Genomic DNA, 7,233 nt, shown 5'->3' on the forward strand with positions numbered 1-7,233 from the left:
GATTCCAACGTTTCGGTCCTGTATAGGACCTTCCTCAGGGGCGTGCATGGGGGTATTGTATATGGGTGAAAGAGGGAAAAATGAGAGAGAGGGGGGGGATGGGAAAAAGGAGGGGGGGAGTTTGGGAAGTGCCTTGATCCCCCTGGCACTTCTTCTGTGTTGTTCTCTCTCCTCTCCCCTTCTCCCTTCCTCTTGTTCTGCTTTTCCCGTCATCTCTTCCCCTTCCCAACCCCTCCACTCCCCCTCTCTCCTTTTTCCCTCTTTCACTCATTTACCCACATCTCTTCTATTCCCTTGCTTTAGCAGTTATGCTTTGCTCCCTTTCCAGTGATTTACCACATATTGGTCTTATGGGCTCTGGAATGTATTATTGACATGATATATCCTGCATTTGTACTTTAGAGTAGTACTGTCGCTGTTATCATGTAATAGCCACGCATCTGGAACATGTTTTTAACTCTTCAACTTGTTTTTCACACTGTATTTTTATGTGTTTATTTTAGGGATTTGTGTCAGGACGTGCTCACCACAAACGAGACGGGACCGCGGTGCTGAGGTGGGATAGGATATAACGCCACCCACAGCCACGAGGGCACGTCTTGAGAGTAGAGTGGTCTGGGAGTCCGGGTCGGGGCAGGAGAGGTACGGATGGTAGAGGGTGCTGTTTGCCAAGTCCGGGTATATATAGGCACGAGGCACGAGTGTCCAATGGCAGAGTAGCAATGTGAGGGTGTGTGAATGGGCCAGGCTGAGGCAGGGATAGGTCCAGAGAAACCCCTGGAGGAGGGACTAGACGAACGAGCACATTTGATTGAGGCATTGCAAAGAGGAGATATGCCTTTAAGAGGCTGGTGCTCCTCCGTGTGGACGCGCCCTCGTGTGGCCGTACTTGCGGGCGCGTGACCGAGTACACGCCCAGGCCTGACACTAGAAGGGGAGCGCTGACATGCGCGCGCGCGCCTAGGCAATATGGCGATCGGCTTCCTGGAGGGAGGATCGCTACGAGACGCGGGAGAGCCCGGCGGCACCACGGGTAAGTGAGGAGCACGCCGAGGATGGCGTGACTCCCAGGACCTTACAGTACCCCCCCCCCTTCAGGGGCGACCTCCGGGCGTCCATGACATGGCTTGGAGGGATTCTTACGATGGAAAGCCTGGACGAGTCGAGGCGGGTGGAGATCCCGGTGGGGAATCCAGGAACGTTCCTCTGGTCCGAACCCCCTCCAGTGGACCAGGTATTGTACTCCTCCTCTGGAAATCCTAGAATCCAGGATAGACTGAACCTCGTACTCCTGTTGACCTTGGATCAGAAGAGGAAGTGGAGGAGATGTGGTCTTAGAAAAGCGAGGACTCTGGAATGCTGGTTTAAGCAAAGATACATGAAAGACTGAAGGGATCTTCATCGAGGGTGGAAGGCGCAGGCGATAAGCCACAGGATTAATCCTTCTGACCACAGGAAAGGGACCGAGGAACTTAGGTGCTAGCTTCATGGTAGGAACCTTTAGTCGGATATTCGTGGAAGAAAGCCAAACCCTGTCTCCTGGGACGAATTCCGGGACTGGGCGTCGAAGGCGGTCTGCCTGGAGTTTCTGTCTCCCTGTGGCCACCTTTAAGTTCTCCTGAATCCTCGTACATAAGTCTTTCAGCCGGGAGATGCACTTGTCAACCGCTGGTACTCCTGAGGATAGAGGGGAGAAGGGTAAACGGGAAGGATGAAAGCCACAATTTATGAAGAAGGGAGATTCTTGAGTGGAGTCATTGCGAAGGGAGTTAAGAGCAAACTCAGCCCAAGGGAGCAGATCCACCCAATCATCCTGTGTATCGGTTATAAAACACCAAAGGTATTGTTCCAGGTTTTGGTTGGCTCTCTCCGTCTGCCCATTGGTCTGTGGGTGGTATCCCGAGGAGAATTGAAGTGAAATACCCAATTTTCGGGAAAAGGCTCGCCAAAATCTTGACACAAATTGGGACCCACGATCAGAGACGATGGTTGAAGGCACTCCGTGAAGACGAAAAATCTCCTGGATGAAAACATCCGCAAGCCTGGAGGAATTTGGAAGACCCCTCAAGGGGACAAGGTGAGTCTGTTTGGAAAAATGATCAATTACCACAAGAATCGTATTCTTCCCTTTGGAGTCTGGGAGCTCTACAATGAAGTCCATAGAAATATGGTTCCAGGGACGGTCTGGAATGGGTAAGGGAAGAAGAAGGCCTGCTGGTCTGACCCGGGGTACTTTGTTGCGAGCGCAAGTGCCACACGCTTTAACAAACTCCTCCACATCATTAGCCCTCTCTGGCCACCAGAAGGTACGTTGAACAAGGTTGTTGGTTTTCCGTATCCCTGGATGTCCTTCCGATTTAGAGGAATGGCACCACTCGAGAACCCTTTTGCGGTGTTGGGGTGCCGTGTAGAGTCTTCCCTCCGGAACCTTGAGCCCCATCGGAGCCTGTGATTGCTCGAATTGAATCTTGTCCATAATATCAAAGGAGTTGGCGGACAGAATACATCTGGAGGGAATAATCGTCTCTAGCTGTTCTTCAGACTTGTCCTCTGCAAGGAACTGTCGACAGAGCGTCCGCCTTTAGATTTTTGGAGCCAGGAATGAAGGAGATGAGAAAATTGAATCGTGAAAAAAATAGTGCCCAGCGGGCTTGTCGAGAGCTCAAACGACGTGCCCCTTCTAAGTAGAGAAGGTTCTTATGGTCTGTGAGTATGGTTATAGGTGTCTCCGTATCTTCTAAGAAGTGTCTCCACTCTTCTAATGCCAACTTGATAGCCAAAAGCTCCCGGTTCCCAACATCATAATTCCGTTCTGCGGAGGAGAATTTCTTCGAGAAGAAGGCACATGGGTGTAGTCTGGCTAAGGGAGAGATCCTTTGGTATAAGACAGCCCCAGCCCCGATGTCAGAGGCATCTACCTCCAAGGTAAATGGAAGTTTAGGATCTGGGTGGGTGAGGATAGGGGCAGACACAAAAGCCTTCTTCAGAAGTTTAAATGCCCGTGTGGCGGTCTCAGACCATGATGAAGGATCTGCACCCCTGTTTGTGAGAGCAGTTATGGGAGATACCGTAGAAGAAAAATTGCGAATGAAGCGTCGATAATAGTTTGCAAAACCTAGAAAGTGTTGCACGGCTTTGAGGGTGGTCGGACGGGGCCAGTCCAAAATAGCCTTAAGTTTTTCTAGATCCATATTGAATCCGGAGTCAGAGATAACGTATCCCAAAAATGCCACAGACTTGAGATGGAACTGACATTTCTCCAATTTCGCAAAGAGATGGTTCTCCCGGAGGCGTAACAGCACCTGTTGAACGTGTTTGATATGTTCTTGAGGGGATTTAGAAAAGATTAGGATGTCATCTAGGTAGACGATAAGAAATTTGTTAAGAATGTCCCGAAAAATCTCATTGACGAAATCCTGAAAAACTGTTGGTGCGTTGCACAGACCGAACGGCATGACCAGGTATTCATAGTGGCCGTCATGGGTGTTAAAAGCAGTCTTCCACTCGTCCCCCTCACGTATCCTTACTAAATTGTAGGCACCTCTTAAATCCAATTTAGAAAAGATAGTTGCTCCCTGAAGACGGTCGAAGAGTTCCGGTATCAAGGGCAGTGGGTAGCGGTTCTTGCGTGTGATGTTATTCAAACCCCGGTAGTCTATGCATGGACGAAGAGAACCGTCCTTTTTGACGAAAAAGAAGCCTGCTCCGACTGGAGAGGAAGACTTTCGGATGAAACCCCTCTCTAAATTCTCTGCAATGTAAGTGTTCATGGCTTTAGTCTCTGGGAGAGAGAGAGGATAGGATCATCCTCTGGGAAGAGGTGCCCCGGGTAGTAGGTCAATAGGACAGTCGAAAGGACGGTGCGGAGGTAGAACCTCGGAACGTGCTTTGTCGAACACATCACGGAATTAACAATACACAGAAGGTAGGGAGTCGACCTTCTCTGGCAGGGTAGACAACCCACCAATCTTCTGGAAAATCCTGGTACATGTCTTGGCACAAGGAGCACCCCACTGGATGGGTTCCCGATCCGTCCAGTCGATGCGAGGATTATGGAGTTGAAGCCAAGGAAGGCCCAAAATCAGCTCAACAGAGGGAGTGTGGATAACATCGAGGGTAATGATCTCCGTATGAACGTCGATGAACTGCAGTAGGAGAGGCACCATCTGTAGTGTAATGAATGCCGGCTGTAGAGGTCGACCGTCAATGGCCTCCAGACCTACTGGCGTCTTCTTACTGATAAATGGAATATTGTTCCGTCTAGCAAAAGTCTCATCAATGAAATTGCCTGCGGAACAGGAGTCAATGAACGCCCGTGCTTGAGTGTGAAACCCCTCTCCAGACAGTGTTACTGGCAACATTATCCTGGTGGGAAGGACGTTTTTGATGATGGGAGAAAGTGTCAGTATTCCCAACGAAACTCTCCGGGATGTCATTGGGAGTTGGCGTTTCCCAGCTTGTGGGGACACTGGGGTACTATGTGACCGGAATTGCCACAGTAAATGCAGAGACCGGCATTGCGCCGACGTTGTTTCTCGGCAGCAGACAGCTTGTTACCTCCCAACTGCATTGGTTCCGGGGCGTCCCCGGAAGGGGGTGTAGGAGCCACGAACGATGGAGCAAGATGCCTTGAAACCTGTTGACGGTAACGAGAACGTTCAGTCCTCCGCTCCTGCAGACGCTGGTCCACTCGAACGCACAGACCGATCAAATCCTCTAGGTCAGTGGGACGTTCCCGCGCTGCGAGCTCATCCTTTAGGGATTCAGACAGACCTTGCCAAAACGCTGAAGATAGTGCTTCATTATTCCATCCCGTCTCAGCAGCAAGTGTGCGGAACTCCACAGCGTACCGGGCGACCGGTCGATCTCCCTGGGTTATGTGATGAAGAGAAGATGCTGCCGTTAATTGCCGTGCAGGGGTGTCGAAGACTCTTCGGAACTCCTGGACGAAGAGATCGATGTCCTGTGTGAGGGGACCTTGTTGTTCCCAGATGGGAGAAGCCCATGCCAGCGCCTCGTCGATGAGAAGAGCCACGATATAGCCGACCCTGGAGACAGAAGAGACAAAACGAGAGGGCGAGAGTCGAAATTGGATGAGGCATTGGTTAAGGAAGCCCCTACATCCTTGGGGATCCCCAGCATAGTGTTTGGGAGCAGGAATACGAGGTTCCAAAGCAAACGGAGGTGCTGGAAAGGCGGTTGCGGAGGCTGTGGAAGCCACGGGTGAAGGTTCCCGACTGAGAGCTCGGACTTGAACGGTAAGGGAATGAAGGCTTTGCTGTAACGTATCCATTCGCCTATCAGCTTGTTCCAGATAAGTCTCTAGCCTAGTGAAGAGATTAGTATGGGCATTTAAAGTACGCTCCACCTCAGCGGGGTCCATGTTTGTAGGGCTGAGCATAATGTCAGGACGTGCTCACCACAAACGAGACGGGACCGCGGTGCTGAGGTGGGATAGGATATAATGCCACCCACAGCCACGAGGGCACGTCTTGAGAGTAGAGTGGTCTGGGAGTCCGGGTCGGGGCAGGAGAGGTACGGATGGTAGAGGGTGCTGTTTGCCAAGTCCGGGGTTAGAGAGAAGGACGTAATCGTTTACCGTTTGCCGGGTTCGGGATGCCAGAAGTGCGGGTAGTCGTAGAGGAAGCCGGTTCGGTACACGAGGAAGACTGCAAAACAAGACAGGACAAGACAGGACTAGGGAGGCAGAGAGTGATGAGAACAACTGGTTCTATGCTCAGCCGATGAGTTAATGATGCTGTAGGGTATATATAGGCACGAGGGTCCAATGGCAGAGTAGCAAGGTGGGGGGGTGTGAATGGGCCAGGCTGAGGCAGGGATAGGTCCAGAGAAATCCCTGGAGGAGGGACTAGACGAACGAGCACATTTGATTGAGGCATTGTAAAGAGGAGATATGCCTTGAAGAGGCTGGTGCTCCTCCATGTGGACGCGCCCTCGTGTGGCCGTACTTGCGGGCGCGTGACCGAGTACACGCCCAGGCCTGACACTAGAAGGGGAGCGCTGACGTGTGCGCGCGCGTGCCTAGGCAATGTGGCGATCGGCTTCCTGGAGGGAGGATCGCTACGAGACGCGGGAGAGCCTGGCGGCACCACGGGTAAGTGAGGAGCACACCGAGGACGGCGTGACTCCCAGGACCTCACAATTTGATCGTGTGGTATAAGTGACGTCATCGCCGACGCACAGCTCTGTGCTCCTGACATCTGTTTGATTCCGGTCCTGCCTTCACAGCCTTGGTGCACAGACGCTTTCGAATCATCGCCATGGCAACGGGGGACGCCGTAGACTCCTTGCGTGATAGCTGGCCTCTCCCGTAGATGCGCATGCGCGATGCGAACGGCATTGACAGCCGGATGTAAACAGACTTGCAGTGAAGCCTGACTGATGCGCGGTGATGACGGAGCTCCCGGCGGCCACAGGATCCCTTTTTTAAATCTAAACAGCTGCTTCTAAATGTCTGCACAGGTTGGTGGAGGGTATAAATGTTTTCCATGCGCAGTGTTCTCCAGCACGCCCCTGAGGAAGGTCCTATACAGGACCGAAACGTTGGAATCTTTGTGCCCGTTTTTCTCTAACATATTTGTTTTTTGCATTATTACCTTGAGTGCTGTTTTTGTTTCCCATTGGGTCACATTGTATGTATATATATATAGTGACAGTGTCATTGACTCTGTATATGTTAGTAGGAGATGGCAGTATGCATGCTTTCCAGTAGACGAGGGGTTAACCCAGCTTGTTAAGCAGTCCACAGGTGATTAAAATTAAGCTAGTTCACCTGCTTTAAAACAGGAAGAGGAAATGCCTCTGGGGCGGCAGTCTCTCTCAGGCACAGAGAGAAGACAGAGGTGTTGACGGACAGACACAAGCTGCTCTGATTGATCCTGTCCCAAGGGGGGAATAAAGCTCCCAGGTAAGGAGCCAATATTGTTGAACATTGTTGGGCTGGACTAGGTTAGCTAGCCAGCCAGGTAGATAGCCTGCACTTTTGTTTAGTCAGTGCCCCGACTGGGGTTAGGTTTTTGTTTACGTTTTCATTTAAAGGGACAGAGTACCCATTGTTTTAGTTACCATTTTTGGACAAATAAATCCACCAGCACTATTTCACCAGAAAAGTCGTGTTGTCTCCTCACTTACCACGGCCATCCTGCCACACGTGGTGTCAGAAGTGGGATGTCGAACACCCTATAAAAGGGGCGGAACTACCGATTGCGACTG

This window comes from Ascaphus truei, chromosome 15, assembly GCF_040206685.1.
Source record: "Ascaphus truei isolate aAscTru1 chromosome 15, aAscTru1.hap1, whole genome shotgun sequence".
In the NCBI taxonomy this organism is placed as follows: Eukaryota; Metazoa; Chordata; class Amphibia; order Anura; family Ascaphidae; genus Ascaphus; species Ascaphus truei.